This window comes from Tenebrio molitor, chromosome Y (genome assembly GCF_963966145.1).
Source record: "Tenebrio molitor chromosome Y, icTenMoli1.1, whole genome shotgun sequence".
In the NCBI taxonomy this organism is placed as follows: domain Eukaryota; kingdom Metazoa; phylum Arthropoda; class Insecta; order Coleoptera; family Tenebrionidae; genus Tenebrio; species Tenebrio molitor.
The window spans coordinates 922,461-941,428 of NC_091056.1; the positions used below are offsets into that span (position 1 = coordinate 922,461).

Genomic DNA, 18,968 nt, shown 5'->3' on the forward strand with positions numbered 1-18,968 from the left:
TTTTCCCACTGTTGTTCACATTTCTGTCGTTTCGATATACCACATACCTGTCATCCAGCACTTCAGCATCAGAAATACCACCATGAAGCCATGTTTCGACCAGAACAATCACATCAAAGTTTTCACTCAAACACGACAAGTAACAGTCATTCAATTTAGTTCGGAGTCCACGAGGATTTTGATAAAATACTTTAATGGATTTTATATTCTTGCCTGAGCGATGATGCAGATTTTTTATTGCGCTTTTATTTGCTCCGTGTTCTTGTTTCGAAAAAAAATGAAACGCTTAATTAATACTCCTTCGGGCCATATCTCATCGTTGTTCATTTGTTGAAGTAGGTCGTAATCGGCTGTCACCTTAAAGGCGACACTTTTAGCATTTTCGCGCCTGGGTAGCCTTTCAACTTGGAACTGCTTATGGGGAAAAGTAGTTTGCAAATGTTCCAAAATCGCCTTCTCCTCTGTGTTTAATTCGAAATTACCAGCGTAAATTTTATGGCTGATTCTTCATCATTGCCTCTTCTTCTTTTAACGTTCTCTAATTTTGTTAAATTTTGCACATACAATTTTCACTCAGACCATGTTAGTTTGCTCCAAAATTTTTGAAAAATTATTTTACGGCATTGTTCTGAAATAGATGAGCACTTTAATGCAGAAGGCCGGTTTCCCCATAGACACTGACACGCTGCTGCCAAAAATTTGCCCGGTTTGTTTACGTCGTAATTCCATAAATTGGCGTCGGTTTTAATTTTACCTTGATAAGGTAACTCTTGTTCACGTCTTCTTTTATTCACATTCGGCTTCCAGTTTTCTTTTTTTTTTTTTTTTTTTTTTTTTTTTTTTTTTTTTTTTTTATTAAATTGCCATTCCCGTTTTTTGCCATACGGCTTTTACGGTACCTTTCGGTCGGCCGTTTTTTCCAATTCATGTTCCTTGTTCCTTTGCCTATCGGTGATGCGACGGGGCTCCGGGGCACTTTCCCCGGCCACCCACGCCCATTCCACCTGACATTCACAGACATACACAACAACATTTATACACCCATGGGCACCCTTCCCGACGGGACTCGAACCCGTGCTGACCTCGCGGTGGTGGCCGAAAGAGTGTTGATTCTTCCTTCCACCACCCTACCGTCAGCCCCTGATAGACATTACACACACATCCATGGCCGGGCGGAGGTTCCTTCCTTTGAAAAAATCCTCCCCCTTCGGTGGGATTCGAACCCACTAGCATCGGGACCGCGACCTCGGAGTACTTTCTCCGACAGCCATGCGGCCACCGAGCCACCGCTTCCAGTTTTCTTTATGAACGTGGTGTTTTCTAGCCCTTTTCTTAATGTTTATTTCAATAGTTGCGGTACAGTTCATTTTTTAAATCAATACAATGTAAGAACAGACAAATTCAAACAAATTTCAAATCAAATGTCAAACTCACAATTCCAACCAAAGCCAACTTAGGTGTGACCGCTGTGACAAATGTAATGCCCGCTAATGGAGTTCCGCATTTTTCCATGCACATTATAAATCATTTGGAGTTGAGTGAATATCTTTTGACGGTTTTTTTCAGAGAAAGAAATTTTTTGGGATTTAAGGCTTTTATAGGTAGATAGATTACAGTGGTACCAAAATCATTCAAATTTTCGTTGTTACCAACAGATTTAGTCATTCTTGATCACATTGTATAAGTTAACTAATGGTTGGACTTTAACAAGCAGTTGATTCAAAAGAAAATAGACGTTCACGGCTTTTTTCAAAATTAATTCATTTTTAATAACAATGCAAAATGTTAATGTTATAAATGCGTTCAGCGATGATGAAGATGTACCGCTACGAAAACAAAGAGTTGTGCGAAATCGACCAAATCATTTTGAAGTTTGGGACACTAATGAATTTTATCGAATTTTGATGGTAAAAGTTAACTTTTTGTATTTCATTGTAGTTTTATAAACTCTAGCTTTTTGTAACTGGAGGTTTTTACTTTTTGTCACTCATAGCGAATCATTTTTCTTTCCGAGAAATAAGACAAAAACAGCAAAAGAACATTTATTTATTATAAATATTTATAATGCAATTCTGAAAATTAATACTTTTATCTTCTGAAACCGGCACTGATAGTCCCGGTGAGATTCCTGGGCGGGGGAACGATGCTGGATCACTTATGCACAAGGTACTTTCGTTACCTTGTTCAACAATTTTTGCAGATTTTTTTTCTTCTTATTTTCTATCGACTCCACAAAGTAGGAGATTTCTGCTGCTTGGCTTTGTTTACAAAACATGTCACAAGAACTTTTTCCGTGATAGCTTCTTTGACATTTTTCTCATCACACCTTGTTTTGAAACGTTGATAAGCATATTAATTCACTTGGCTTGATTTTTCTGGCAACAAATTTTGCAAGAGCTGCATTTGCATCGTTTTCAGTACCTGGATATTCAGAAGAACTCACTTCTTTCCAACAAAATGCACTTTCAATTCGAACACTTTGAAAATGTTCATAAACAACTCGTTGTTATTGTTAGAAGTTGGTATAGCAACGACTCTTGATTTCTAGATCAAATTCGACAATAAATTTGTACGGAGAACATTTTTAGTTTATTTTTCTTCAAAATTCGATAAAATCTTGTATAAAACACGAGGTAAAAGCGTCTTTTTATCACACGGCGCGTTCTTCATCAACAATTTTCACGCCTGGTGATAAAAAGTATCGCTTTTATCTTTTGTTGTATAAATAGCTATGATGCATGAAGCTGTAGTTATATGTATATATTTAATTTTTAGAAATGATGCTTTAAATATGGCTGAACAACTTCTTGTAACTTTAAGATTCTATGCCATAGGATCTTTCCTAAGTGAGGCAGGTGACTTCTCTGGAGTTCACAAATCAACTGCTTCGAAGACAATAAAAAGGGTCAGCCGAGCTTTAGTAACTCTTAGGCCTCAAACAGTAGAAGAAAGAGCAGATGCTAAAAGTAAATGTTTTAATATTTCATGATTCCCTACATGTATAGGTGCAATAGACTGTAGTCATTTAAAAATTCAGTCCCCTGGTGGAGATAATGCGGAAACTTTCAGAAACAGGAATCAATGTTTCTCATTCAGTGTGCAGACAATAGCAGACGCTGCTTTGAAAATTATGGATATTGTGGCTAGATGGCCAGGAGCGTCACATGATGCTTATATTTTTCGGAATTCAGCTATAATGAATTCATTTGAAATGGGAAATTACCGAAACTGTGTAATTGTTGGAATAGCGGTTATCGCATAAAACCGTATTTCCCTTTTTTGCTGTGTCTTGCTTCGGTGAACAGTTTTTCCACTTCACGGGCGAGTTCTCGAACGGTTAATGTTATTTTTGGAAGTATCCTGCGTCGACCGCATGCAATCTTGAACGCATCGCCCCAAATGTCCCGGTTGAGATCTTCGCAGACTTCCCGCCATCTCCTGTCCTCTTCCTTAATCTTTATTCTTAGGTCTTTCCTACTCTTCATATATCTTTTGTACGCCTCTTGCTTTTCTTCTGTCGTGGCGTGACGTACCTTGTTACGTCTGGTCATCACTCTTTTGTTTTTTAGGCAGACCCTTCTTGCTTCGGCCACATCCCCACTCCAGGACCATACGGGTCGTCGTCCAGATGGGTTGTTCTTTCTTTTCTTAAACACCACTCCACAGGCCTTGGTGATTGCACGCTGCCATTGTTCCACACAGACCTCATCTCCATTTTGTTTCTTTTCTTCCTCAATGTTTTTCCTAAGCGCTTTGCCGAACTCGTGTGCCCGTTCTGAGTTAAACGTCCATCCCGTTCGTTGTCCTTTCCCTTTGGTTTCTTGCGAAGCTCCCTCCAATTGTATTTCGAATGGGATGTTTTGGTGGTCACTGAAGTTTTCTTCATCAGCCTGTACCGTCCACTTTACTATTCTCCTCGTTTTTTGGAGGAGCCCTTGTTGCCTCTACTTTCGTGGCCTTCCTGGCTTTATCAAGAGCGCTCCGGAAAGCACCACATCCTCTGCCTCCTGCGTTGTGCCCAAACTTTTGGCATAGTGGGCATGACTCCTCGTTCCCACAATCTCGCGCCGCGTGCCCTTCCCCGCACTTGTAGCAGGCCTTTGTTCTATCTGGGCCGTCGCAGTTTGCGGCCTTGTGGTCAAAAGACCAGCACCTATAGCACCTCCCGGTCGAGATCCTTCTTTCTACCCTGCACCTGACAGCTCCTATTCTAAGCGAGCCCTCAGTTAGGATGCTGTCAGCGTCCTGCTTCCTCACGATGATTATGATGGCCAGGGTGTTGTTTCTGTTTGGTCGCAGATCGCTCAACCTCCAATTTTTTCCCGTTCCCAACTTCCCTTCGAGTGCGGCCACAACTTCGTTCTTGTCTGTGGTCGCGTCTAGTCCCCTGACATGGACTGTCTCCATATCTTTATTGGAACTCGCTTTCTTCACTGCAAGGCTGCCAGCGGCTTTCATCAGGGCGTCCTCTAGCTTGCCCATCTTCTCCAGGGTGATCAAAAGTTTACCATCTCTGGTGCTCCTAATGGCCTGGACCGCTTCTTTTGAGGAGTCGCTTTTGATTGCTGCTTTTACCCTATCGAGTATTTCTCTATATTGCATTCCTTTTTTCTCGACCACTAGGGCAAAGGTCTTTCTTTTTTTTTTCTCTGTGGTTGACTGTCTTGGTTTTTCTGCTGCTGGTAGTTTGTGGGTGCATAAATATTTACCCTTACAGTACTTTCCCTAAAGACTGCTTGTACCAACTTCCTCATCTTCATGGTGTCGACGCACCTTAGTTTGAGCATCGCCACCTGGTCTATCCCTTCACCTTCCAACATTTCTTGGAGTCGTTTCTCTTCTTCATCCTTGTTTTTGGGAGCTTTTCGAAGCTCCTCTTTCAGCCTCTCGTTCTCCGATCTTAGTTCCCTCATTCGGGCCTCGGCTTGTTTAACCCTTTTCCAGGCTCTATCGATTTCTTCCTCGCCGCCTTTGGACATGGGGTCCGTTTGGCATGCCATATCGCTCTTCTCCGCATTCTCCGCAGGGGTTTGCACCTTCTCGGGCTATTCCTTTGGCTTTTCGGCCTCCTTGGGGGCGTCCTCTTCGTTCTCTTGCGGCGTGTTGCACGCTTGCAGCTGTGCCACCAAGCTTGTAAGGCTCGCCACCACGGACTTCAGGTCTTTCCTAGGATCGTAAGTTTCTCCCACAATTTTGCTAAGGTTTCCTCTTTGTGCAAACAACCGAACCATAACCCGTTTATCGGGGTTTCCTTTCCAGGTCACCTCCTCGTTTGGACTCGGGATCGCTGTTGCCTTTCTCCTTTTAATTTGCCCTTCCTGCATTTTAGGTGTCAGGAACGCAGGCGTCTCCCACTTGGAGCCTTGTAGTAATCTGGTTTTCCCCGGCGTGAGCGACGGCGTCTCAGGTGCTATTTGGCCCGTCACGCTAGTGTATTCCCCAGCCTTAAACTTGGACCTACTTGCGGCATCGTCCCACTTCAAATTATTGAGGGGATTTTGCTGTGCTCATCTCTACCATTCTGCTTGTACCTGCTTCCTCACTGGTTGATGCCTTTACGACAAATTTTGCATTACTGCTTCAACTAAGTTCCAACGTTATTATTGATAGCTTTACCGTCCATTCTCTAGAACCTGCTTCGGCGTCACTCACTAATAATATATTGGAGACTTCAAAAATGGGTAAAACATGTATCTTCAAAATGCAAACTACAAACACGTTTCGTATTGAAATACATCAGGCTCTTTTCCTCTACCTGATCCTCTAAGCCACAAGCCCTAATCCATTCTTCCCGCCTAAAAATAACTCGTTATTTTTTTTCATCTTAAAAATAATCGTTCACGCAAACTGCTTTACCGTTTTTGGTTTTTCGGAAATCGATGAAAACTTAAATTCCAATCAAAATGTTGCGAGCTTTTACAGTTTGGAACAGTGCACTTCATTTTCACAAAACACAAAAGAATGCAAACACGCAAACTGCAAACGACAGCTTCGACGTGATGACCACAGGTGATGGCGCGCGAACCAGGCCGCGCATGTGCACTGAAATTTCGGGATCAGTTACGCCCCCAAGTGATCTATCTGGGTAACTTATTTAATCTGTGGTTGAGGTGTGAGCCGCAGTTACGGTGTGTGACGGTTGGTCCGCGTTCGACCAAACCGTAGCTCGGATTTCCTCCGGGTTCGCCACTTTCGTGGTGGATCCTGAGGGTTGAGCCGTCCATTGTTTTTCGCCGGTCCGCTCAAGCCTTGCTGGCATGGGTGCCCTGCCAGGAGCACGAAGCTCCCGCCGGCATCGCCCCGAGCATTCTTCCGGTTACTTAAGCCCCTCCACCAACGACAAGGTTTCACGGCTCCTTGGAAGGGACAAAAATCTGACCTGGTCAGCACATATTTCAAGAGTGTGCAAAAAGTGTAATACCACTTCATTTCTTCTGAGAAAGACATTTAAGGCCATTAGCTTCGAAACCTCGATTACCTTGTACAAAACACTTGTCCGACCCATTTTGGAGTATTGCGGTCCCGTTTGGTTATGTGACCTGATAAGAGACCGAAATATGCTAGAGTCGGTTCAAAGGAGTGCTACACGTCTTTCCTATGAGACCCTCATACGAAGAGAACAGTCTGGACTGAGCACGTTTGAGGATAGACGACTCAGGGGCGACCTAATTGTCACGTTTCGCGCAATTAGAGGATTCTTCAATTTTGATTTGTCTCCGATTTTTACTTTAAATCGAAATGAAAGGTTGAGAGGACATAATTTGAGGTTGAAAGAAGACTTTAAAACGAAAATTCGCGAAAACTATTTACGTAATAGAGTCTTTGATCACTGGAATGGACTATCAACTGAAATAGTGAATTCGACAACAGTAAACTTTTTTAAAAATAAATTAGATGTACTCCCCAGATAAATAGACCTACGCCACTGAAAGTTTACCTATCGAACACTTTATAAATCAATTTTTCTAGCTGTCACACTGTCTCTAGTTACTAGGCATAATAGGTTTTATATTTATAAACCTCTGCCTTTATTTTCTTTCAAAAATAATAATAATATTATTATTAGGATATAATAGCAAGTTACAAAAAATAATATCAATAATAAAAAAAAAAATACAAATCATAAATCAGCTGTCATAAGAGGATTCTTCAGATTCACTCATTAGGGTTATTCCTAGAGCTTCCGCCTTTTTCTTTTTTATCATATGTTAAAATTTTCATTTTCAATTTGTGCTCCTTAAGCAAAAGTTGCTTCTGAAAAGCTAAAAAGGAAGTCTTCTCAGCAACTAATTGTTCATTTTGGTTTTTCTCCTTAAAAGCCAAACTTCCTGCAAAAAACATGGAACCTATAGAAACATAACTTATAATAATTAATTATATATTTATCTTACTTGTAGAGCTACATCCTTCCTTTGTTTGTAATTTAGTATTTTTGGGCGTCTTGTACATATATGAAGAGTATCTCCCCCAATTTTGCACTGCTGGTTTTATTTTGGCTTATAATTAAAGAATAGGTTTTTACAACAAAAATTATATTATAATTATGACTAGAGCGCGGATTTCTAGCTATTACGCTTTACATAATAATTAATAGCAAGAAGAAAGTAATTAGAAATAAACATGAATCGTGACAAAAACAGCCATTTAATATAAAGTTTTTTATGCTTATTTTGCTTTTTTTGAGTTTTCATGCTTATTTTATGTTTTATGCTTTTTTTTTGCTTTTTTGTAGCTTTTATGCCAATTTCTGGCATTTTTGTTCGTTTTATAATTTATTTTGCTTTTACGCTTTTTATATGATATGAATCACAAGAAATAAGAATACTTAAAAGGTCCTTTTTTTGTCGGTGTTTTACAACGTAATACTTAAAAATCTAGGCCGTGTATTCCTGGAAACGGCGACCCGAGACTTCCACGGCCTACGCCCAAATGGCGATTTGGCGAATTGTCATATAAGGCACAAAAACAACAACCTATTTTGATCCAAGACGCGGTAAAGACGTAAAAGTGAGACCATTCTGTCTCACAAAATCGACAGATAAAGTACGGTGTTGTTTAGTTACTTTAAATTGTGTGTCTGTGTTTTGGTTTAACTTTGTATATCTATCTACTATAGCAATGCCTAAAATTAAGCCACCAATAGAAGAATATATAAAAAACTTTCCGGAACTCAAGTTTGAAAATAATAAAATATTTTGTAGAGCCTGTATTAAAACGGTAAGTCTTCCTTATAAAAATTTATTTCAATAGGAAATTGTCACATGGGCTCTCTTATTGCAGATTAACTGCGAAAAAAAGCACAACATCATTCAGCACACTAAAACCGCTGGTCATCATGAACGCCTTAAAAAGCTATCTTCGCAAAATATTAGGCAACAAACTATAAAAGAATCAATAGCCACCTCTTCAAGTGATGAACAGTAAACATTCTATTCAGATTTATGCAACGCCATGATTTCTTCCAATATACCTCTAAAAAAATTAGATAACGGTGAATTCAAATGTTTTTTAGAAAAATACTGCAGCAGGCATATCCCTTCAGAATCTACAATTCGCAAGAATTATGTTGATTCGTTACATGAAGAAGTCATGGACGAACTAAAAAGTACCATTTCAAATAATTTCGTATGGTTTAGTGTGGATGAAACAACAGACGTTTGTGGGCGGTATATTGCTAATTTGATAATAGGAATATTGCATGAAGAGTCACCAACTAAAGCATTTTTAATTGATCTAAAGAGTTAGAAAAAACAAACAGCAACACAGTTACAAAATTCGTTCATGATGAACTCACAAAATTTTTTCTACCAAACCCAGTTCCTTCTGAAAAAATATTGTTAATGGTTTCGGATGCGGCAGCTTACATGATCAAAGCAGCATCAAATTTAAAAATTTTCTACACAAATTTAATTCATTGTACATGCCTAGCTCATGGTTTAAATCGGGTTGCGGAAACTATTCGATTGCAGTTTCCTTTAGTGAACACTTTAATTTCACAAGGTAAGAAGATATTTCTAAAAGCACCACTAAGAGTTCAGATATTTAAGGAAAAAATGCCTGGCATCCCTCTGCCCCCTCAACCAGTTTTAACAAGATGGGGAACATGGCTAGACGCGGCAATGTATTACGCTGACAATTTTGAAGGTTTTAAGGAAGTTGTTCTAGATTTTTCTGAGTCCACATCGCAGTCTATTAAAGATTGTCAGACTGTTCTCAAAAACCAGGAGATTAAACAAAATTTATCTTTTCTTAAAGCAAATTATAAATTCGTAAGCACTACAATAAAAAAACTTGAAAGTACTGGACTTACGTTGGTAGAGGCTGTAGAAATAATAAACAATTTCCAAATAGCTGTATCAAGAGTACCAGGGCGTGTTGGAAAAATTGTAACGACTAAGTTGAACGAAGTTTTGTCAAAAAACACAGGATATAAAGTTTTAGAAAACATTTCAAATATTTTCAAAGGAGATATTGTGAAAAATTTCGAAATAGAAGTCTCATTGGTTGGAAAATTTAAGTATGCTCCGCTAACAAGTGTGGATGTAGAAAGAAGTTTTTCGCACTTCAAAAATCTTTTAAGTGACCGAAGACGAAGTTTTTCAGTTCAAAACATCGAAAAACATTTGATCATTGCATGCTATAAAAATAAGAGCGAAGTTTAATATATTTAATATACTAATTTGTAGCTTATTTTAAACTTTACTTATATTTTTTGTTATATTATAAAGTTAAAATGTCTTTGTTTATACATACTTACTTACAATTAGATATACAAGTATTAAACATTTTTTTTTTATTTGTCAGAGTTTTATTCTTATTAAAAAAGTTTTAATGTTTTTTTAAAGCTTATTTTGTGGTTTTAGTGCTTTTCTTACGCTTATTTTCCTGTATTTTAAGCATTTTTAAGCGCTATTTTTGAAATTTTTTGTGCTTAAAAATCCGCGCTCTAATTATGACTGTGCTGCTTTTGTATCAAATATTTCTTGTGATGTCCCGATGGTATCAACATCTTGTTCTGGCAATGGTTCTATGTCAACAATGTAAAATGTATTATGGGTTGCATTTTTACTTGCTCAGGCTCGTCATCTTACGTGAATAATCCTGTACTCTGCGCCAAAAAGGTTAAGGATATTGTTGTTTGTGAATAACAAATCTTTAATTCCATTCAATTTTAGCCGTAATACTGGGTGCCCCAAAATTCGCGGAACAACTCAATGGGGCAATGTCAACTCGTGTTAGAAAATAATGAGAAAAATTAAAAAAAATTCTATACCTCTTAAATTTGAAGATATGAGGGCTCAAAAGGTGCAGCTTTGATCTCATTTATTTTAAAGATTAAAAAAGATTTTCATTATTTGTCTTTTCCTAGCCATTGGCATAATAATTCTGAACGATTGTGATCAGGTTTGCAATTAGTTTCTTCATTACTTCCAGCATTTCTAGATAGTAATTTTATGTCCGTTTTACCTACAATAACGTACGGCAACATGGCTTTGATTTTTCTCTCCCATTTCCATGGACACAACAAAAATGAAATATTTGCAGATTATTGGGATACATAAAATGTTTTTAAATGTTGCCACATTTAGTGTAACGAATAGGTCCATATCTTCGACAAAAACGAAGATTGATTTTTTTAAACATTTTTACCTGATATTTTAATGACTACTTAACAACGCACTGCTAAGTTGTTCCGCGAATTTTGGGGCACCCAGCATAAAATGAAACAAAAAAAAACCTTTTAAAATTAAATAAAGCACACCTTTTGTGTTTTTATTTCTTATAACGGGTATTTCGTCTTCGAATACGACGGCGACGTGGCGTACTTTGAATTATGTTGTCAATCTCCTCCTGGAGGATCTGTTGCCACAAATTAAGAAGCAACTCGATTCTCGAATATTCTCATTGAACTCGTACACGACCACTAGCTATGAAGACCAAATCGTGATTCATCTCCAAACAGAACAGAATCCCATTCCGCTACCCAATTTTGATGTCTCTAAATGCGCTGCATGGTCAGCTGGTGTTAATCGAGGTGCTCTATATGAACGAAAATTATCTAAACCAAATGCTCTTAATCGATTTTTTACTGTTAGAACGTGAACTGTTGGTCCACCAGCATGTCGTATGGCATTTCGTACGCTCGATAGAAATGGTGCCTTCTACTTGTAAGAAGCATTTAACGATCGTGTCGAGTTGTTGTACTTCGCTGTCTTTCACTTCTAGGGCGTTGTCTACCAGAATTTGTCCCAGCAAACCAGTTCCACAGCCTACTTACAACACTCTGCCTAACCCCAAAATGTTGGACTATTCTACTTGGCGGAGACCACCTCAAGCATTTCGATAGCCTTATTTACTTCAAACTCACTTAAATGCCGTCTTCTTTCCATATTTGGCAAGAACAATACGGTACGACCGTACAGTACACACAAATTGCGATAACTGACTATTCCGTTAATATTAACATTTCATCGAAAAAGAATTCAGTAAAATGTATAACAAAGAAAGAAATTATTTTACGCAGATTTGGTAGAAAAAACTGCTGATGAACTTCTTGTAAAATTTTCTTTTTTTGTATTATTACTTCAAAAAATTCAACAACATCCTTAACTTTTTTGGTGCAGTGTATACTCGTATATGCAATGTGGAAACTTTAACTGGACTAAAATTCGTAACTTGGCCATTGGTGATTTTCGTAAAAAATCCCGAAACGAGTCAATTATTATTTTCCCTTGTCCACATTTTGGCGCTTTTTTTTCAAATGTAAGGGTATGTCAAGTGACACCTCGTTTGAAAAGCCACTTCTCAAGGAATATAACGCACTATTTGTTTTTTGAATATTTTTAAAGCCTACGCACTAAAAAAAATAACCAATTTTATAAGTTGATTACTATTTTTTAATGCATGAAATGTTCAAAATAGGCACCATTTCTTTCTTGGCAAATTGCAAATCGATAGTAACATGCATCCCTTTGGTTTTGTAACGTTTCCGGTGTGATTTGCCTAATATGTTGCTTAAGGTCCTCAATCTTGTTCGGTTTTGTCACATAGACCCTACTCTTGAGCTATCCCCATAAAAGAAAGTCAAGGGGGGTAAGATACGGAAATCTTGTCGGTCACTCAATTTGACCTCTTCTTCCAATCTATCGATTGGGAAAAACTTCGTCTAAATATCGACGAGTGATCACAGCATAATAGGGTGAAGCTCCGTCCTGTTGATACCATATTTTACATTTAAATTTCCATCTGACTCTATTAATGGGCTCTGCCTGTTGAGTCAGTTATCAATAATAATAATATTCTTTCATCGGGGGCAAGTCTTGATCTAATGTATTTGGAAATAAGGCTGCTAAAACGGGAATGAGGTCTTCTTGAACAAAGGTCAGATACATTGCTCCATTAAAGTTATTATTGAAAAGCACTAAAATTCGATTACCGATTATTCCAGCGCATACATTTGCTTTTTGTGGACGCATCCAGTGAGGGTTATGGTCAGCCCAATAACGACAATTGTGGCGATTAACTAAGTTTACACCGATATTCTGATTTGCAAGTTGATGTTAAATGATTATCGCGAAAACAATTGTTGCATAAGTTTTTTGAATGGACGAGATTAATCCTGTCTTTTACCATTAAATTGAGAAATTCTGCGCAATGAACTAAATAATTGTGATTTTGCGAACACGGACAAGTGAGGGTTTTGTTATTGTCGGAATTTGATTTTTTGGTTTTGTTAGTCGACACATTCGTGACTACTTTAAGGTTCACCTTTTTGGAATTGTTGTCGTGATTAACGGATTTGTTAGACATTAGATGTAATGTTTCTAATGTTTCACATCGCTTTTCTAAAAATTCCTTTAGTTGATCCCATGTGGGTAGCTTAGTCGTTAATTTAGACTGCCATTCTCTTAATTTTTCCGAAATTATTGCAACTAAAGTAACGTCGCGGAACTTTTCTGGGATGATATGATGTACATTGAGAGCTTCTAAATGACTTGACACAGTATCCAATAACATTCGCAATTTTTGATTCGATGGTTTGTTTAAATTATTGTGATTTAAAATTCCAAAAATGTGCTCTTGAACAATTAATCTTTGATTGCTGTACTGATTTTGTAGAAGACTCCAGGCAATGTAATAATTTTCAGCCGTTGCCTTTAACGATTCAATTGTTTTAGTTGCGTTATCCTTTAAGCACGACTTTAAATAGTGAAATTTGTGAATTTCTGAAAGTTGCGTGTTTTGATCGACTAGAGCTGAAAAAGTATCGTAAAAAGAGGTCCAGTCAGAATATGAACCATCAAGGGACGGTAGGTAACGTTAATTCTGGTAATTTAACTGGAATTGAATTTTGATTTACTTCGTTTGAATTTGAAATCGAATTTGCAATTATTGTTTGTTGATTTTGTGATTTATGTTGAGCTTCCAAAGTGCATAATTTTAACGAAACACTGTGGTAGTCCTTATCAAAAGTCGTACCTTGATCTACAGTGGAAGTTTGATTAAGAAAAATTTCTAAATCTTCAATCTGCATTTGAATTTCAAAAAACCCATCATAAATAGGTCTTAATTTCGTTAACCGCTCTTGAATTTCCATTAAACATGTTAAATCTGGCAAAACATTTTGAGCCATTGTTAATTTGCGTTTTATAGCTCCTCGCTCTGATTTAACGATGAAAGTGTTTCGGCAGTCATTGTTTACTTATCGTCGATAAGTACCGAAAATTTCCCTGATTGTATGGAGTATACCGGGTCTTTTTTTCCCCTTGGGCAAAAAACCATTGCCAACTCAAGCTTTTAGTAATCTTTTTTTCCCTTGGGCAAAAAGCCATAGCCAATTCAACCTTTTCTGATACATATTTATTTCGAATTAATTTGTTTTTTTACTCGAGGTGCAGTTTGTAGCCCGAAGGCGAAGCCTGAGCGTCCTACAAAGCACGGACGGTAACTATCATGCATTCCCGAGGTGCAAATACTATTATTTGCACGATCCAAAAATTTTAATTGAAAAAAGCCGAAAGGTTAAAAAAAAATTTTTAACTGTCAACATGACACTTAAATTTAGCAATTTACAAATTTTCGGCTTTTTTGTATTAAAATCGGTGAGTCGTACAAAAAATACTACGTATATGGACCTCGGGAGTGAATGATTTCCGGCTACATGCAGAACAGCATAGATAACATAAAATCTCGGCACTGTCTACCTATGACCGACTCTCTTTAATATCGCAGCCGTGACTCGAGTTCTTGCGGGAACACTTCAGGGATTATGAAATGAGATAAGGAAATATTTTTTTTGGGCAGGCGTCTTTTCCGCGCCAACCATTGCTTATAATCCCCTTATAACGCCAGGTACAATTTTGTACTGCTTTTCCGCACTAGGAGTTCGAGGAATTGCTAATTGCACTTAAGTTCTTAAAGGGTGCATTACAGACACTTACAGTGCCAATAGATGTTTTGCTGCACTTGCGCGTACATATAACTAAATAAAATATTAGAGGATGGTACATAAAACAAAACACAAATTTTGGTTACATTTATATTTTATCAAAATTACAAATCTTGTTTACAATCTTTTTTTATACTTTGTGCAAATGTGAAGCACATTTAACAAAATGAAATCTATTAATAATGCCTGATTTGTAATTTGTTATTTGGGTTTGTAATAATTTTTGTTTACTACGCACTATTTGATTTCTTAAATCGACTGGTTCATTTAAACTTTGTATTTTTATGTAAGTATCAAGTTTGAAAATTTTTAAGTACTTCTAAAAATATAAATAGAGGTGGGTGTGTAACATAATAGCTGCCATTAAAACGCGAGTGAAAAGATTCACAAGCATTAGTCGTATGGTCTACACTAGATGATAATTCGGCCCATATCCAAGAAGGAAATTTTGCGTTTCCATGTATACAGAGTGATCAACAAGAATGCAAATCAGAGCAAGCGTTGCAAATTATCGGTCACGTCGTAGCAGAATCATACGCAAATAAGCGTTCAAAGCATGGCCGTAGACAATTTGTGGTCTCAAACGCTACTTTATAATAAATCATACCTCATGAATTTTAGACGTTGGAATTATAATTGTGTATTTTATTATTATTATAAGATAAGGGAAACAATTTATAAGATAAACAAGAGCAACATTTTACATTTGTAAGAGTAAGTAAAGTATCAGCTTTGTTGCCAAACGCGACGCCACTGGTACAGAGATGTTTCGTTGAAATGTCACATTTCAAAATTCAAGGTTGTTGTTGTTGACAATTTAAGTGATTTAACCTAGAAAACAAATCTTCGATTTCGGCAATATTTACAGGCGTTTATTGAAATTGTAAGCAATAGTTATCCCAGAATAGGTTGTAAAATGGGTTTTACCATTAAAGAGAAGGCATTTTTATTACATTATTTTCGAAAGAGGGTGAAACAAGAAAGTGAAGACTGGCCTTACTTTGTACCCCCTTACACTGAAGTATTTCAAGCCAGATGTCCGAACCTGATGGTATTGGTTATCAACAAGTTTATCAATGTCTTAAAATTATAGTGCCTAATTTTAGCGAATCATAGTCCATCATTAAGAAGAAATCAGGTCAGTCCTCGGTTCAAATTTTAGAAATGGTGCAAAATGTTTGACAAATTATCAATGAACATCCCTCAACTTCCATAAGGCGTTTAAGACCACAAGTTAAATCGAGTTATGGCACTTATCGCAAAAATTTTGAAGGAGGATATTAATTTGTTTCCCTTGTGTGTTGCAAGAAATAAAACCCACACATTACCTTAAACAAATTTTCATCATAAATGAATTTTGGCAATCCATTTCACCTGACAGCTTCATAAGTGTTTTTGGAAAACATGAGAGGCGAGTTTGACTCTTTCTGGACTACAATCGAAAGCATTTCGAGCAGTTTTTGTGAAAACTTATTTTTTGACCTTGGAGTAATTTAAATGTTTTAAACTGCTAGAAAAGATAGGAGTAAGTTCTCAATTAACCAAAAATGAGAGAATAATAACTTTAGCACTTTTCTTACAGAAAACAACAAAACAAAGAATTATGAAAAATAATTACTTTTAAAATTTTGTAACCAAAGATTACGTGCCTTATGAAGGAATTTTATGTAACTGTGTTTTTTCCTTAATCAGTAATAAATAATAATTAATAATAACTTTCTTTTAAATCCATTATTCATGAATTACAAAAAATTTATAAAGGCAATTAATAATAGATTTTTGAGAGGTAGGCAACCAACAAAACGAGTGTGCACAGCAAGTATCTAAAAGTGATTAGTATACGACGTACGTTTCGATAAAATAAAAGATGAGGTAGCACTCTTGATTTGGTTTCTTGTTGATCACTCTGTATAGTGTTCCACCAAATAATCTGCCAGTTGGGTAATGCGATTATCTGTGGGTTGTAATGCTCCGAAATCGAATGCGAAACAGTCACCAACTTCCTCAGGATCTAAATATGGTAGTCCAAACAAATAACGCATCCACTTTCCGGCTTCATCTTCGGGATCATTATATTTTTTAGCTAAACCAAATTTTTGTACTGCCCTAAACCACGCTTGCCCCAAATGAAAATGGCAACTCATCCAACGCACTTCCGGTCAACTTATTAAAACGGCGTTACGTATAGCTACTTCAAAATCAACTGCTACAATTTTTGGTTTTAAAAGTAATTCCAAAGCACTAAAAGAATATAGTGTCCATTTACTAAAACGTGTAAACAAAACAACTATAAAAAGTGTTTAGCACATTGTCTAAACGTTCCATTTAAATATTTTTTTTACTTGAACAAAGCAATTTCAAATTAGTCTTGCACGAAAATGTCAGAACTTGAGTTTCTTGATCATTCACCAACAAAAAAATTTCATTTTTAATTGTCTTTAAATCCAAATTATTCAAGGTACTTATCACTTCTTCTCGAGATTTCGGCAATACGGGCGTAACTTTTCTGCGTATTCGATATACAGGGTGTCTCAGCTAAGAATTTCGAGCCTAATAACCCAGTTATTTTCCAGCGGAATTTTGTGAAATTTAAAATGCAGATATTTTAGATGGTGAAGAATAAAATCCCATTAATTCAATCACCGAAGTCTTAAAATAGTATATTATACACCAAGGTGAACAAGTTCATCATTATAACGCCAGAGCGCCAAGATTAGAGCCCGAGGCGTGCCGAGGGTTCTAAGGCGCGAAGGCTATAAGGGACTTCTTCACGGTGGTTTATACACTATTTTTTCCACTACTAGATACGTTAAAACCCTTTCGGATAATAATTATTAATTAAATTATGTATTTAGTCCAATGCGACGATCCGAGTTCTCATTTTTCAACGGTTGTTATGAAAATCGTCTACGTTAAACAATGAAATCAACGAAAATCTTTCGTTGCTAGGTGACGGCTGTTCATTATTCATGAAAATTATTATTAACTTTGGGAGAGAAATTCTACTTCTGGGGTCGGTTCCAGAGTCAATAATGAAACCTTCTGAGACAAGTAGTGGAAAAACGTAATTTTTACATGCCTTTTTAAAATGTGAATCAATTAAGATATACATAAAAAAAATTTCGTCAATAAAAAATGCTGTAGGGAAAAACTCGTCCTTGAAAGACGTCTGGTTTGCAAGAAAAAAGCTAAAAACTGTGTTAAACGTGGCTGCAAATGCAAAAACCTAGACGCGTATGAAACAAACGCGCAATTTTGCAGAATTTTGGTCATCCCTTTTCGCAGAAGCGCAGGTGACATATTTGACGTTTATCTTGCTAACCTTACAAACACTTACAAAGTTAAAGACAACATTTGAACGTAATTTCTTATACTGGATGCTTTAATTCTTCCATAAAGGACTAAAACACGATCGGGATATTTTAGCAAGGTAATTTAGTTCACGTACGCTTCCTGTGTCTTCAAATAAATTGACGACTCTCTTAACCTTACATTTTGTAAAGCCTACATTTGGATAGTGTTCCACGAGAAAACGAACTGTGTCATTGAAGTTCTTACGACACTCTCCATAGGCATTTTTTTTCCTTTTTCAACAATATTGAAAGTTCTGCCGCTGTAGTCTATTTTTTTGAGTATTTTCAATAAATTTTCACCATTTGACGTTTCTAATAAAGCGCGCCCAATTTTGACAGACTTTAAAGGGTGTACAAAATGTTGCTTGGCAATTATTCATCAATTGTTTCAAAAGGTAACTGCTCAAATACCTTCAAATTTTACATTAAATTTTTAACGACAAAATCTAATCTTTTCGTTGAATCAGACAAGTGATTTACTGTATTTTCAATTTGGTTGTAGGTCGTAAAATTTGATGGCACTTTAAGTTAAAAATCTTGTCGGGCTTATAAATCCTAGTTTACCACTAGCAGGTAATATTTTAAGCAGGGTTGTATTGTACATTTTGTATATTTGCATTGTAAGGCTAACGGCAGGCGCCGCTTCCCAACCTTTTCAAACCCAACCATTCTGCCCGTTAATCGCTCATAATATGCAATAAAATTTTACGACCTACAACCAAATTGAAAATACAATACTTAATTGTTTGTGTAGACCCCTATTTTTTAGTGTTTAACAATCTAATAATCATCGCGCATAATTTTCGATAAAGGAAGCATGTGTTAAAATTACATTTTTTAACTTCAGGTAATTTTTAGTGTCCAACCGAAGATTCGGTTTCGGCCAATTTCGACTGAAAATAAGAGTTTCGGTTAAGTTTCGGTTTCGGCCAATAATCGGCCGAAATTTCGGCTCCAACCGAAACTGTTTTTTGTCGCGTCACGCTCGTTGTTGATTTGATTTATTAAATATCGGGTGTTTTTTTTGAATTTCACCTCGTAGTAAGCGCCGAAGAGTCGATTGTGAACGCACCACTCGTGTAAATCGTAAGATTTAAACAGCTGATCCGTGATCCGTAACCTCTATAGTGCATTCACCATCGACTCTTCAACGCCTACTATGGCTA

At 36.9% G+C, this 18,968-nt stretch overlaps 1 long non-coding RNA gene across 1 annotated transcript; it reads left to right on the top strand.

Moving 5' to 3' along the window:
* The first annotated feature begins 15,274 nt into the window (after positions 1–15,274).
* LOC138140616 (uncharacterized) lies at positions 15,275–16,164 on the top strand. The gene is made up of 3 exons (XR_011162642.1): positions 15,275–15,500; positions 15,556–15,974; positions 16,032–16,164. It is a non-coding gene; the product is annotated as an uncharacterized lncRNA (long non-coding RNA).
* Positions 16,165–18,968: the final 2,804 nt, after the last annotated feature.